The following is a 16,758-nucleotide window of genomic DNA, read 5'->3' on the forward strand; positions in this document are numbered from 1 at the left end:
CTTCTCAAGTTACTTAATGCTTTGCCTGATCATCCTCTCAAGAAAAATGAAATACTTGATATCTTTTATAATGGACTAACCGATGCTTCCAGAGATTACCTGGATAGTTGTGCTGGTTCTGTTTTCAGGGAAAGAACACCGGATGAAGCTGAAATTCTATTGAATAATATGTTGACAAATGAAAATAATTGGACACTTCCTGAGCCAGCTCCTGAGCCGACTCCTGAGCCTATTCCTAAACCAACTCCGAAGAAGAGAGGTGTTCTATTTCTCAGTCCTGAAGATATGCAAGAGGCGAAGAAATCTATGAAAGAAAAAGGTATTAAAGCTGAAGATGTTAAGAATTTACCTCCTATTGAAGAAATACATGGTCTTAATCTACCACCTGTTGAAGAAACTCATGGTCTTGATAACCCGACACAGGTAGTAAAGGTAAATTCTCTCTATAGATATGATAAAGCTGAAATCCCTCCTACTAAAATTGCTAGCCAATGCTTGGATGAGTTTGATAACTTTATGGTTAAGCAAGAAGATTTCAATGCTTATTTTGGTAGACAATTAAAACAAAATGTTTATATGATTGAACACTTGGGTGATTATATGTCTAATGTTAAGGGTGAACTTAAACTCATTACTAAACATGCTTCTATGGTTACCACTCAAGTAGAACAAGTACTTAAAGCTCAAAATGATTTGCTCAATGAAATGAATAGTAAGAAAAATGATTATGTTGTTAGAGTGGCTACTAGAACTGGTAGAATGACTCAGGAACCTTTGTATCCTGAAGGCCACCCTAAGAGAATTGAACAAGATTCTCAGAGAAATAATATTGATGCACCTAGTCCTTCTAAAAAAAGAAAAAGAAAAATGATAGGACTTTGCGTGCTTCTAGTGAACCTATTGCTGAACCACCTGAGAATCCAAATGATATTTCTATTTCTGATGCTGAAACACAATCTGGTAATGAACATGAACCCAATGAAAATGTTAATGATGATGTTCAACCTAGTAATGACAATGATGTAGAAATTGAACCTGTTGTTGATCTTGATAACCCACAATCAAAGAATCAACGTTATGATAAGAGAGACTTTGTTGCTAGGAACCACGGTAAAGAAAGAGAACCATGGGTTCAGAAACCCATGCCTTTTCCTCCCAAACCATCCAAGAAAAAGGATGATGAGGATTTTGAGCGCTTTGCTGAAATGATTAGACCTATTTTTTTGCGTATGTGATTAACTGATATGCTCAAAATGAATCCTTATGCTAAGTATATGAAAGATATTGTTACTAATAAAAGAAAGATACCAGAAGCTGAGATTTCCACCATGCTTGCTAATTATACTTTTAAGGGTGGAATACCAAAGAAACTCGGAGATCCAGGAGTACCTACTATACCATGCTCCATTAAAAGAAATTATGTTAAAACTGCTTTATGTGATCTTGGAGCCGGTGTTAGTGTTATGCCTCTCTCTTTATATCGTAGACTTGATTTGAATAAGTTGACACCTACTGAAATATCTTTGCAAATGGCTGATAAATCAACTGCTATACCTGTCGGTATTTGTGAGGATGTGCCTGTTGTGGTTGCAAACGTTACTATTTTAACGGACTTTGTTATTCTTGATATTCCCGAGGACGATAGTATGTCTATTATTCTTGGAAGACCTTTTTTGAATACTGCAGGGGCTGTTATTGATTGCAACAAAGGCAATGTCACTTTTCATGTTAATGGTAATGAGCATACGGTACACTTTCTGAGGAAACAACCTCAAGTTCACAGTATCAACTCTATTGGAAAAATTCCATCGATTATTTTTGGAGGTTTTGAATTTCCTCTTCCTACTGTCAAGAAGAAATATGATATTCTTATTATTGGGGATGTGCATATCCCCGTTGAGGTAACATAGTGTTATTCGAAATTTCTCCGGTTCCATGTTATTCGGAATGAGTTTGTTAACAAGACTTGATCAACCTTGTTAGTGGATTCCTTTTGATGAGCATGAGATGGATGAAACTAGAAGGCACAACCTTCTGTACCCTCTTTCCACTTTCTGTTATTTAGTTGAAATAAAGTAAAAATAGTATTTTTCTGTCTGTTTTTTGATTTATCCGTGCAATATAAAAATACCCCAAAAATAAAAGTTCTCCAAATGCCCTGAAAATGGGATATGATTTTTTCTGGAATATTTGAGAATATGTGGCACTGAGAACACAGCAGGAGGGGCAAGCACCTGGCCACGAGGGTGGAGGGCGCGCCCTACCCCCTGGGCGAGCCCCCCTGCCTCGTGGGCCCACGGTGGCCCTCCTTCACTTATTCCTGCACCCACACACTCCTTCTTCCTCCCACAAACACCAATATCCAGCTCAAGCACGAGTTCTAGCTCATTTTGCTGCGATTTTCGATCTCCTTGCTCAAAGCACCTCTCATAAAACTGCTTGGGGGGATTGTTCCTTGGTATGTGACTCCTCCATTGGTCCAATTAGTTTTTGTTCTAGTGCTTTATTCATTGCAAATTTGTGCTGCCTAGGTGACCATGTTCTTGAGCTTGCATGCCAAATTTATATGCTTCCAAGTATTTCTAATGCATGATATAGGCTCTAGGCACTTGTAGGAGTAGTTGCTATCAATTTTGTTGAATTTGGTTTACTTTTGTTTGAAGTTACTAAAAATTTCAGCATTTTTCAGAAAATAATGAAGAGATTTTTGAGGGGCTCATCGAGCTGAAGCTCGAAGGAAAAGCAAAATGAAGAAGCACAGAGGCCCAAATATAATTTGCCTCGCACCGCGGAGGTCCGGCCGTGTGAATGGCCTTCCGATAATTTCTTGAGAGAAGCCGGGATTTATGATGATTTCTATTCATTGGCTGAGAATGCTGGCCTCACCGACTTCCTCCGCGACCAACGTCATCAGTATCTCTTACTCACTAATACTTTTGTGCAAAACTTCTACTATTTTCCTAAGGAATCACCTCCTTCAGTAGAGTTTCATTTATATGATGTTGTTAAGAAGATGCCACTAGATGAATTTTGCAAGGTTTGCAAAATACCCTTCGAGGGTACCTTAGATGAACCACATCGTAAATATGTGGACGGGTTTATTGACACCATTACTGTGGGGGAAACCAGGAAGGTTTCCGATGCAAGAATCACTAGCATACATTTTCCTGTTTTACGCTACTTTGACATATTTGCTAGTCGTTGCTTGATTGGTTGTGGAAACTGTGGAAACCTTAGTGTTCCTGATATTATCATTTTGTTCCATGGTTTATTTTCTGATAACACTGTTAGTATGGGCGGTATTATTGCTAAATGGTTAAGTCTGAACCGTACAAAGGGCCCCATCTTTGGACGTATTTATGCTTCACGCCATGCTGCACATTATAAAATACCTATTAGGCTCTATGAGAAAGAAGAAAAATTGTTGCCCAATGCTTATTTAGATTATAAGAGTATGTTAGCGCATGACTTTATTGTTAAGAATAAGGAAGGGGAGCTTAAATACAAATTGTTCTTTGATAAACATCACCCTAAGACTGTTACCTTGCCTGCTCCTTCCTTGTTTAATTTATCTGAAGGTCTGTATCTCGTTCCGTGGGTGGCCATTTATGCTTACCGGAACCCTACACCAGCCCCGGAGCCGGAACCACAATTTGAGCCTCCACGACAGTCTGATTACTTTTGGGATCCGGAGATGACTGCCAGCCAGTGGCAGTCAGAGTCCTCTTCATCTTAGTACGACCCCGGCTACAACTACGGATATCCGCCAGGCCATCCTTGGCAATGAACCAACTTAGGCTAAAAGCCTAAGCTTGGGGGAGTACGTATTTCCCACCGACATTACATTTATGTTCACACACACTCATTGTTAGATGTCGGTGCTCATACTTTTTTACTATAATATCCATGCTAGTTTATTTTCTTTTTCGTGCTTTCTTCTTGTGTGTTTAATAAACCTTAAGAAAAACAAAAAAAATTAGTTGTAGCTTTTAGCTAGTTTACCTTTCTTGTTGTAGTAGTAATAATTAAAAAAGAAAAACCCAAAAAGATTTCCCGTTCTTCTTTTGCTTGTTGGGAGCTTTCCCGTGTAAATAATTTTATTTCTTTTCTTTTCTTTGGGGGTCGATAGGAGAATACCATGATTAAATTGTTGAAGTGGCTCTTATATGCATTATTGTTGATTTAACCAAGAGCCCATATTGCCTTGTCTTCTCCTATTTATTGAATGCTCGCAGATTCCAGCTTAGTCCAATGCACGTGCGCTCTTATTATTATTCACATCGTTCGGTCGTGCAAGTGAAAGGCAATTATGACGATATATGATGGACTGACTGAGATGAGAAAAGCTGGTATGAACTCGACCTCTCTTGTTTTTGTAAATATGATTAGTTCATCATTCCTGATTCAGCCTATTATGAATAAACATGTTTGCAATGACAATTAGAGATCATAGTTGCTTGTGCCATGCTTGATTAGCTATGAGTTATAATGGTTTACCTTGCGTGTCAACATGCTATTAAAATGGTTGTGATGTGGTATAGTGGGGTGGTATCCTCCTTTGAATGATTTAAGTGACTCGACTTGGCACATGTTCACGCATGTAGTTGAAACAAATCAACATAGCCTTCACGATATTTATATATGTTCATGGTGGATTATATCCTACTCATGCTTGTACTCAATGTTTATTAATTTTAATGCATGTTCATGACTGTTGTCGCTCTCTAGTTGGTCGCTTCCCAGTCTTTTGCTAGCCTTCACTTGTACTAAGCGGGAATACTGCTTGTGCATCCAATCCCTTAAACCCCAAAGTTATTCCATATGAGTCCACTATACCTTCCTTTATGCGGTATCTACCTGCTATTCCAAGTAAATTTGTATGTGCCAAACTCTAAACCTTCAAATGAAATTCTATTTTGTATGCTCGAATAGCTCATGTATCAACTAGGGCTGTCCGTATCTTCCATGCTATGCGGGTTATTCTCAAGAGGAGTGGACTCCGCTCCTCATTCACGAGAAAATGGCTGGTCACCGGGATGCCCAGTCCCATGCTTTATGTAAACTAAATCAAAATAATTGCAAACAAAACTCCTCCTGGGACTGTTGCTTGTTGGAGGCACTCGTTGTTTCGAGCAAGCCATGGATTGATGCTTGTTGGTGGAGGGGGAGTATAAACTTTACCATTCTGTTTGGGAACCGCCTATAATGTGTGTAGCATGGAAGATATCGCCATCTCTTGGTTGTTATGTTGACAATGAAAGTATGCCGCTCAAAATATTATTTATCTCCATTTCAAAACCGAGCTCTGGCACCTCTACAAATCCCTGCTTCCCTCTGCGAAGGGCCTATCTATTTACTTTTATGTTGAGTCATCACCCTCTTATTAAAAAGCACTAGCTGGAGAGCGCAACTGTCATTTGCATTCACTACTATTAATTTATATTGGGTATGACTATGATTGGATCTCTTTTACCATGAATTACAATGTCTAGTCAGTCCTTTATCTTTAAAGGTGTTCTGCATTTATGTTTTGCGGTCTCAGAAAGGGCTAGCGAGATACCATCTTGTTATATCATATTATGATTGTTTTGAGAAAGTGTTGTCATCCGAGATTTATTATTATGGCTCGCTAGTTGATTATGCTATTGATATGAGTAAACATGAGACCTAAGAGTTATTGTGAATGTGGTTAGTCATAATCTTTGCTGAAAACTTGAATGCTGGCTTTACATATTTGCAACAACAAGAGCAAACAGAGTTTGTAAAAGTTTTTCTTTATCACTTTCAGTTTGTCAACTGAATTGCTTGATGACAAGCAAAGGTTTAAGCTTGGGGGAGTTGATACGTCTCCGTCGCATCTACTTGTCCAAACACTTTTGCCCTTGTTTTGGACTCTAACTTGCATGATTTGAATGGAACTAACCCGGACTGATGCTGTTTTCAGCAGACTTTCCATGGTGGACCGCACAGTCCGATAGAAATAGAAACTTTTGGGCATCCAGAAATTGTACTACCGGACAGTCCGCTTGGGGGACCAGACTGTCCGGTAGTGCAATTTCTGCACAGACGAAAACTGCTCTCTGGATGGACCGGACAGTCCGGTAGTGCAAATTTTGCACCGTCTTCTTTCGTCGTTGCTTCCAAGCTTCCCTCACGGATGGTGTAGGCATACACTTGCGCTTGCACTCCTCCTCGTCATCCGTGGTGCTCCGATGATACCTATGCATGCACATGAGAGGAGTGTCAAGTAGTATACCATCCTCGATGGGGTCAAGTGAACACGTGTAAAGGAGATGATTCACTTTTGTGTATGTGAAGTAGATGTCGCGCGTGTCACTCGCCAAACGGACTCTTGACATGGTGATGTCTGTAGGATGCTCTGCATCATCCCCTCCCCCTTCGGAAAGATCCGACCTTGGATCAAAAACCAAATCACCACGGGAAAGAGATGGCGTCGTCGTGTAGAAGTGGACATTCACCAAGTAGTCATCATCTTGAAGCTCATAGTGGTCACTCTCCAATGTCGCACCATCATGTGGTTCCTTGAAAAGGAGTAAGGACAACAAACACTTGGAAAAACAAATGTGGTTAGCATTAGTGAAAAAACAAGTATTCAAGTGGTGATTCACCGAACAAGTATCGTCATCATGCATAGCATAAGGTGTGACAAAGGATTGTGGCATGGCATGCAAGCATATGAATTGAGCACAATCAAGGTCATCATGGAAACAAGCATGTAAATGTGAGGTAGTGATGCAAATATGTGTGACAAGAGAATAAGCATCTACCTCAAGTTCATAGCAAGCATGCATAAAGCCCTCAACATATGGTCTATGGTATGCATATGAACCATTCACAATGCCAAAGAAAAAGAAGTGTCGAAAGTCTAAACACATGTGGCAAGACAGGCCAAGTATAATATGCATAGGGTGTAGTGAAAATCGAGTGGCACTCAACACAACAGAAAGAGAAATTGTTCAACATGTGTGAGGCAATCAAGGCAAGCATGTAACAATCAATGGGACATGGCATATGTGAATAAATGAAATTGTTGCAACCAAACATATGATAGGAGCAAGTAATCCAAGAATTGGATGCAACACACAAGGTATATATGTCATGAGGCATGGAAAGGCGAAAATGACAAGTCGAAGCAAGATCTCTAACATGTGCGCAATCAAGTGATCCAAGGTGAACAATAAGTGTCATTGTGCAAGCAACACAAGTAGTATGATCCATAGTATCCATGCTCATGGTTTGGAGGTTCTCAAAAGAGAAGGATATCACCTTGAAAGCATGTCCTTGTGTGTCCTTCACAATGTCGAAGCACAAGCAAGTACGATGTAGAAGCGTCATGAGAGAAGGTGGTTCGCTCCCAAGAGCTTGAATGATCAACTCACGGGAAGTGAAAGTTGACACCAAGTCGAGGTATCCTACACATGCACAAAAGAAAGCAAACAACATATATGCATGGTAGATAAAGACATCATCCATCATGATGGTTCTCTTCTTTTGCACATAACCATTAGAATCACAAGTGCACGAATAATATGATGCAACAATGGCGATATTCATAGCACTAGGTGTATGGTGCAAAGAAGGAAGACAAGCATGCTTCACAAGAAATATGTCAAAATCTCCAAATATATGCGAGAATGCTATGGGGCCGATCTCATAAGCAAGACTAAAAGCATTGTTGCACTCAATGCATGGCAAATCATCTAGCATGAGAGATGCAACATATGGAGACATATGACACGAAGCAATAGCAATCATATGCAAAGCATGTAGATGTGATAACCCACAATTATAGGGGATCAATTGTAGCCTCTTTCGATAAGTAAGAGTGTCGAACCCAACGAGGAGCTAAAGGTAGAACAAATATTCCCTCAAGTTCTATCGACCACCGATACAACTCTACGCACGCTTAACGTTCGCTTTACCTAAAACAAGTATGAAACTAGAAGTACTTTGTAGGTGTTTTGGATAGGTTTGCAAGAATATAAAGAGCACGTAAATAAAAAGTAGGGGATGTTTAGATGAAGACACAACTAAGTTAGTTTTAGTAGAGAGCTTTTTGTCACGAGAAAGTTATTTGTCCCTAGGCAATCGATAACTAGACCGGTAATCATTATTGCAATTTTATTTGAGGGAGAGGCATAAGCTAACATACTTTCTCTACATGGATCATATGCACTTATGATTGGAACTCTAGCAAGCATCCGCAACTACTAAAGATCATTAAGATAAACCCAACCATAGCATTAAAGCATCAAGTCCTCTTTATCCCATACGCAACAACCCCCTTACTCGGATTTGTGTTTCAGTCACTCACGCAACCCACTATAAGCGAATCATGAACGTATTGCAACACCCTACAGCGGGGATCCCTCACGCTTGTGCGACACGAGAGCACCATAGGACAGCACCAATAATAAAACATGCAACTCAGACCAATCACGATCATCAAATAACCCATAGGACAAAACAGATCTACTCAAACATCATAGGATAGCCATACATCATTGGGAAATAATATATAGCGTTGAGCACCATGTTTAAGCAGAGAGTATAGCGGGTAAAAGAGGGGTTACACCGCTGCATGGAGGGGGGAAGAGTTGGTGATGATGGCGGTGAAGTTGTTGGTGAAGATTGCTGTGGGGACCCTGACTCATAAGTCGTGATCACCGAATGCATGTGTACAGTGATCCCAGAGATCAATGCTCACTGAACACACAGAAGCTGAATAACAAGGGTCTTACATCCATACATACCGTATTACACAAGTAGGACCATTATGGTCAAGTCTTGAGTATAACTTCGCAGCGGAAATCTTCATCGATAACTTGGACCCATGCCATCTGCCTTAACCCTACAGGCATTCTGACTGGGAGGCGTCCTAGCTCGCATGTTCGTCACCGAAGTATTCTTCATCATATCCTGTTCTTTCATGCCTGGCCAATAAAATAACCAGTGGCAAGCCAATGAGTACTTTGAATGTACTCGCAAGCAACCCAAGGGTGATAACAGAATAATTATGCAAGGCACTACTGCTAAATTGGCATTTTTGCGGAAAGCTAGTTTTTCTCATGCAAGTATGATCAACATTTATCAAGGATATGAATGCATCTGCAACAAGTACCAGGAGGTTACAGACATCAACATCGAGAGAGAGTTGTGAACAACTCATGCTCAAGCTCATCGTGACTTCCTCACGAATCACGTCAACAGATTTACGAAACCGTGTTGTTTTCTAGAAGCATATGGACGTAGTCTAAGCAGCACCACCCAACTGTCCTTGACCGTGGACACGGCTATTCGAATAGTTTTACACTCTGCAGAGGTTGCACACTTACCCACAAGATCCGGGAAACTTCCGTGTCATCCATGACCCGCGGTACCTCAAGTACCCGGGGTAAGCACCCGATCACTATCTTTCCCTAGACGACACTAACATAGAGTCCACTCGATTGGTAGTAACCCCCGTGCCCAACATTTCACATCTTAAAATTGTGGAGCCTCCCTCCCATATTCATCACATACCACAACCACGGGGTACCAACGGTGTGTCCGGTGCCATGTGAAGACAGTCATGGCCGCCCTACCTGGCACGACCCCGTCCTGAGAGAGAGCACAAACTCTCCCCCGTCACTAGTAATGCGGGCTCCAAGCTAGTATCGGCCTAGGTAATCAATAATGCCCTTTCCCATATAAGGGTAGAGTGGTTGCGCGTGTAAGGTTGGGACAGTCGACAAATCTTAAATCTAATCCGTCTCGGTAAACAACACTTTTATCAAGCCTCGGTACAATACTTCTCCACCAAGTAGTGACCTAGTTCATCATCATCTCCCAGGGGCATCAGTGGCACCCACTGGGGCTGTTTGCAAGTATGTCAAACCACACTTGTTTCTTTCCATGCATATCCCTGACCCACTTGCGTAGCGTCTACTTTAGCATCCTATCTACTCCCACCGGCATAACCCTCATAAGGAGGTAGGGTCATGCATAATGCAAGTATCAACGAGAAAGTAACGGAGGCAACCCATCAAGGTGGTTACCACCTCATCATGATTCCGTTGCAACAACAATATGGTGCTATATGACATGCATAAAAAGGGTTTCATAGACATGGTCAAAGGGCTGCTTGCCTGGTTCATCAGAGTCTTCAAGTCTTCAAATATCTCTGGTCCAACTCCAAGCATTGCGTCTACTTCGTCAACTATCGTCGAAAGCAACCATAATAAGCAACACAACAAGGTAGAAAATAAAAGTGCTCTAAAAATATTAATTTGACTTTTCTAGGATATCTCTAGTTATATGAAAAATAACCAGAGTGGTTTCATTGGGATTGGATCAATGAGTATTTTTGAACATTTCAATATGGTGGAATCAAGGGGTTTATGGATTTGCAAGAAGTGTACAGAAATATATTTTTGAAAAATGAGCAAAGGCACCCATTTAACAAAACATGATTTTAGAAGCATTTAGGAGTTGGTTTCACTGGATTTGGAGTTCAAATGAATATCCTATGGGTTTGCAAAGTTGACAAATATGAAGAAATGGCTCAGCATTTGGTGTGGCACAGAAAGTATTAAGAAAAATGTTCGTAAACCAAGTACGAACTTAGATGCATCTAGAAATTTGAATCACTTTATTTGATCAAATCTGAGCCCTTTGTGATTTTCTAAAGTTTATGACATAAATGGAAAAGTAGGATTTCATAAACATTTGTGAAGGAAATGTTCCTGGAAAAATGTGCAAACAGCACCATGTGATAGATAATGAATTTATAAACTAATAAAAATTTGAATCATCAAATTTGGATTTGATTTGAATATTCTATGGATTTTACAAGTTGTACAGAAAAGAAAAAGGAAAAAGGATTTTACCCAAACGGGCTGGATCTGAGCGGCGACCGCGTGCACTGAGCGAGACATAGCGGGGCAACGCACTGGGCCTGGCCCAGCCGCACGACCGCACCGGGCGACAGCGATGACGTCGAAGGCGCCCGCCTAGAATATGCCTTGGCCTCGGGCAGACGGCTCCCGAAGAAACCGTGTCCACTTAACCTGCGGGCCCGGCCCTCAGGGTCGCCGACACGCGGGACCCATCTGTCGGGTTCATCCCCAACCTCCCGCTCGAACACAGTAGGGGCAGGGGCGGTGTCGACGGCGGCTTGCCGGTGCCACAGGCCACCGTTTCCGGTGAGCTGACCACCGGCGTGCTCAGGGTACCCGGCCGCGTCCAACCGTGGGTGGCTCGGTCGCCCAGGGGCACCGGGTTGAGCAGGGCGTCGGCCGCGGCGGACGAGGCTGACGGTGACGATGGAACTTGACGGCAAGACCACGGGGAGGAGAGGGAGAAGAGCGGGATGGCTTGCGGTGATGGTGGAGATGCTCTGGTGCAGTCCAGAGGGGAGGAGGAGGAGTGGTGAATCCGAATTTTGGCGGAGGCCGAGGGCAAGGCTCCGGCCATGGAGGTGGTTGGAGGGCACGAGGAGGGAAGTGGGTCGGTCCAGGGGGTGAACGGGAGGGAGAGAAAGCCAAAGGAGTAGAGAGGGGGCTCGGGGGTGGCTTTAAATAGAAGGGGGCGAGGTGCACCGTGGACGGGTGCGCCGGCGAGGTCGTTGCCGTTGCTAGGGGTCACGGGGGCTCGCGTGTGCGTGTCCGGGGCGTTTGTAGAGATGGTCTACGGCCAGGGGAAGGGAGAGAAGGAGCTGGGAGAGCTCCGGGTGGAGCCATGAGCTCGCACGCGCATTGGCGGGCTCGGGCGGCTCTGGGCACGCGCGGCATGGGCAGGAGAGAGAGGGGAAGGAGGGGGCCAGCATGGTGGCGTGTTGCGGACGTCGAGGCACCTGGACTGGCGCAAGGGTGAGGCTCGAGGTGGTGGGGGGACGCGGTGTCAACGCTTGGGTGCTCTGCCACGCGCTCCAGAGCATGCAAATGGCCGGCATACGCGGCTTTTTGCGCGCACCCGCGCGCCCACTTGTGTCTGGCGTCTGCAGGGGGTATGGGAAAAAGCTGAGGAGAGATTTGGATGCTCTGGAATGTCAAGGAGGGAGAGAGAGGTTGAGAGAGAGGGAGAATGCTGCTGCCCAGAGAAGAAAAATGGGGTTCTACCCCCCTTAATCATGGCTCCTCTGGCAGGGAAAGATGCATGAGGTAGAGGAGGAGCAGGTGAGGCCGTGGGATAAAGTTCAGCTCATGGAGATTAGTGGAAGAGGTCAAAAATGGAATTTTGGTAAAGTGGCAGAAGGTGTTTGATGCTTGATTGGTTAAGCAAATGATCTACATTTCGCATGAGACTCAACAGGGTGAAATGGAACATATAATTAGTTCCTTCAACCAATTTTGAGCTCATTTGGGCAAAGTTGCCAATGCAACTTTTGTAAACCCTAGAAATTAGCAGAAATGGACTTTTCAAGATTTAGTCATGAAACTCTATTATCCTTGATGCACCACTTGGTGTAGTGTCATCATTTGAGGTTCCTAACATTTCCACAAAAGTTGAGATCAAAAGGAGAAAGTTGCCAATGTAGAGTTGTTCGAATTTGGTTCTGGACAGGAAGGGTTTTGGGGCACTTTGATCAAGTTAACTTGTTCTCCAACTTGTGCCACCTGGAATAGATGAATAATTATACCGTTTTAGCATGTGGACCAAGTATGGGAGGATTTGGACAAGTTTGATAATGTAAAGTTGTTCAAACTTGAAAAAGCACAGAAATGGTTTTGAGAGGGTTTCAGGGGGTTATACTGTTCTCCATGACATGAGACATGGCAAGATCACCAAATAGAGCATTTGTGACATGATGGAATTTTCTTGGATTTTTATGAAAATATTTCCTGTAGAAATATTTCAAATCCTTGAAATGGTCAGAAATGGTTTTGGGAGGTTTATCCAATATTTTGAACATGACCATGTTCTGAAACTCTTATATATGGAAAATATATGTCCACTGAGTTTCCCTGATTTTTCTCAAATATTTTTGAAGCTTTAAAATAATTTTAACCTATTAAAGACCATTTCTGGACTTAATAAAAAGCCTTTAAATAAAATAGGAAAATAACTTTTAAATTTATATTTTTGTGGTTTATTGGCGTCCTATATCTAATCGGAGTCAAATATAGTTTTGGAAAGATTTTTACTGCCTTTAATTAAGTACTTGCAGTGCAAATCTCAATTCAGGGGTTTTTGGAAAACTAATTTTTGAAAAATACTATTTGGCCAAATTATTTTTGTAAGAAAATATTTTTATGTCCTATACACATGGCATGATCATTGGTTCAAGAGTTTGGAGCAAGGAGAAGGAGTATAAGAGTTGGAGGATTTATTTGATTTTTAGAGCACTAGCAAACAACACTCAAACATTCAATCAAAGCAAAGACAAAAACACTCAAAAGTTTTTGTCAAACCACATTTTAGCATGATTTATTGACTTCAGTGTTGTGGCATGAAAATCAGGGTGTGACAATTGCGGTGATGATGATGGCTTCCCGGTGGCACTCCGGTGTCTCGTAGGATCCATGGGCCTTCTACGTCTCGTAGGATCCATGGGCCTTCTACGTCTCATAGGATCCATGGGCCTTGTACGTCTCGTAGGATCCATGGGCCTTCTACGTCTCGTAGGATCCATGGGCCGCCGACTCATCTATGGGTCTTGTACGGGCCTTTAATGGGCCGTAGACGGGCCTTTAATGGAAATCGTACGTTTTATGGGCTGACCATAACGGGCCGTTAATAGGCCGTATTTGGTGATGCTATGAAAATGGCCCAACAGACTAACGGTCCACAAACGGGCCGACTGTAACGACGGGCTGAATTTGGCCCACAAGCAGAAAATGACAGTAACAGACCGTAAGTAACCGAATGCTGCAAATGAGCCCAAGAATAAATGGGCCCTCAGAAGGCCGAAAGTTAACTTGGGCTCGAAATGGCCCAACGGAATAACGGGTCGTTAATGGGTATAAAGTGATACACTGTTCATTACGGGCCAGTTTCACCACGGGCCGTTAATGGGTGTAAAGTAATACACTATTCATTACAGGCCAGTTTCAACACGGGCCGCTAATGGGCCAAGAGTTACAAAGGGCCTCATATGGGCCGAAAGACGTCATGGGCTATACATGGGCCAGAAGTGAAAACGGGCTGGAATCATATTGGATGGCCCAGATGACACTACTGGGCCTAATTCGGATAGGGCGTAACGGGCCTTGGGTTAGAGGCTGTAAATGGGCTATATGCGAACAGGCCGTTAACAGGCTTTCCATGGGTAGGGCCGCCAGCTTTTGACAAGTCAAACGGGCCGGCCTTTTCACAGGAATGGGCCACTGTTGGGCCGTCCCACATGTCGATGTATCATAGGCGCCTTCTGTCCATTGAGTGGATGACATATGTCCCAACGATGAGCCGTCACGTGTTTCCTCTAGCCAATGATGATTTTACACGTGGAAAATCCCCATTGGTCGGGGCTGTTAACGGGTTATCGGATCCAAAACCCGACCCGATAGCTTAACGGCGTTCCGTTACGGTGGATGCCACGTGTCGGTCACCCTTGACGAAAGCACTTCTGTGACTCGTGATTTATCGTCATGGAAGTGGACACTTCCGTGATGATAATTTTGGTAATGTCATGGAACACTTCTACGACAGCACAGGTATGACTATCTTGATTCTGTCATAAATTTGTCATGGATGTACATGCATGACAAAAAACGCGACCTACTGTGACAAACACGTATCATCACGGAAGTGTATTTTTTTGTAGTGCCTCTAGTCGATATAATGCACTTTCAGTCCTCTGGTGATATCTCTCTCCATCGAGAAACAAAAAATGATACGCCAGCTATATTAAAACTGATGCTTGTCTCCTAACAGGGTCATCGGACCAAATGGAAGAGGAAATAAAGGTCGCGCAGACGAGCGAAAGAGAGGCGAAGAGACAACGTGCTGCAGGCGAGCGCATCCTGACCAAAGTCAGGGAGGAGAAAAACAAACTCCAAGATTCAAACACCAAACTGGGCGAAGAACTGAAAGATGTATGAGCCCAGCTAGCCGACTCTGTGAAGGAGAACAAAAGGCTGCAAGGCGGCATATTCAGCACGTGGCTGAATTGACCTTATAACAGTTTGGAGGTAAAAGTAGATGATACAAGTATGGTTGCAGGTATACTGACGGGCAGTCCCGAAGAGGAGGTGTCCGGATCATCAAGTGATCTTCTGCAAGGGCTGTCGCAGTTGCACGAGCAAGCTCGGCAGGCCATGCGGAGTATAGCCAAGGCTTATGGCCATCCGACTCCCCTCCAGGGAGTATGGAGAAGCTTGTAGAGCTGTTCAAGGGAGCGCGGCGGCGTATCCGACTATGGAAAATATCGGCCTGCCGAGAGGGTGCGCGAGAGGCCTGTGCCATGGTAAAAACACGATATACCAAGCTGGATCCGAATCACATGGCCCGGGTCGGACTGCTAGGGTCAAATGGGGAGGAAATTCCTGTTAGTTTAGTATATGGCCAAGTAGAAGTAGCCGCCAAGTATTCCCAGCAGGATTGCAAGTTAGACAGCCTGCTGGACGGCAGAGAGGAGGAAGTTTTTGAGTCCAAGTGACTATGTACTTTCCTTTGCATCTGTAAGTCTAGCTGAATTGTAAAACGCTTCTCATGGCAGACCTTTTCGCTTCAACCTCTCGACCCGAAGGTGCGGAGTGTTTCCGAATACCACAACGGCCGAGTAGACCGGGTATGCATGGGAACCAGGCGTAGGGGTCATAGTCGCTTGAACAGACAAGTATCCGGCTAGTTATGTTATATTACATTTAAGATTGTAAGAAACATCTTCCAGAGAGAATAGTTCCGTTAAGGGTTCCTTTCCATGGGTGTGCATGCATCTACGTGCATGTCCGGACTTTGATGGAAAAACTCACAGTACGTATAACTTCTGGGGGTTCGTAATGGAGCGAGTGCAAAAACATCTTTAATTCACCGACCTAATATTCCCTTAAGAACGCTAGCTTTCGGCTTCACCCAGTCTGAGGTACACATCCGGATGACCCGGCAATAACAATCGCAGAGGTGCTCCCTTTATGCCCTAGTCGAACTAATGGGAACGTAGGGCATAAGCATAGGAGCCAGGCAACCCAGCTTGGCCAAAACTTAAGTCATATCGATGCATATAATGGCAAAGAAAAGGTACATATGGGAGAAAACGCATATGTTATGAGCTTTATGCTCAGAAAATGGAAATAGCAAGCTTCTGTCCAAGAAGCCCCCAGGTATGATAGACGTGCATACTTGAAGATGTATGCGTTGGGGGTGCACGGTCTAGCCGCACGAAATCCTTTAATGCTAAAGAGAAAAATGAAAAGAGAGAAACGATAATAAAGACAATAAGAGGAAGGAGACGAACAAAGAGTTCGGCGCTAGGCATAGAATCTCCGGAGTCTGGCCGCGTTCCAGGGATTCGGCTCTAGTCGATTATCCGACGCATCACGCAAGTGGTACGCTCCTCCGGTGAGAACTTCGTCGATGATGAAGGGACCCTCCCACTTGGGCTTGAGTTTGTCATTTTTCTTCTCCGGCAGGCGTAGAACGATTTCGCCGACGTTGTAAGTTTTGGCCCGCACTTCTCTGCTTTGATACCTACGAGCCTGCTGTTGATAAAATGCAGAACGGGCTTTTGCGACGTCGCGCTCCTCCTCCAGGGCATCTAGGCTGTCCTGCCGATCAAGCTCGGCCTCTCTCTCTTCATACATGCGCACTCGAGGTGAG

General features: G+C 43.6%; 1 long non-coding RNA gene across 1 annotated transcript; it reads right to left on the reverse strand.

The window, feature by feature from the left end:
* Nucleotides 1-5,755: 5,755 nt before the first annotated feature.
* On the reverse strand, nt 5,756-11,828 carry LOC123497371 (uncharacterized). Its single transcript, XR_006671067.2, has 2 exons — nt 10,890-11,828; nt 5,756-10,219 (listed from the first exon to the last, which is right to left on the reverse strand). It is a non-coding gene; the product is annotated as an uncharacterized lncRNA (long non-coding RNA).
* Nucleotides 11,829-16,758: the final 4,930 nt, after the last annotated feature.

This window comes from Aegilops tauschii, chromosome 2 (genome assembly GCF_002575655.3).
Source record: "Aegilops tauschii subsp. strangulata cultivar AL8/78 chromosome 2, Aet v6.0, whole genome shotgun sequence".
Classification (NCBI taxonomy): Eukaryota; Viridiplantae; Streptophyta; class Magnoliopsida; order Poales; family Poaceae; genus Aegilops; species Aegilops tauschii.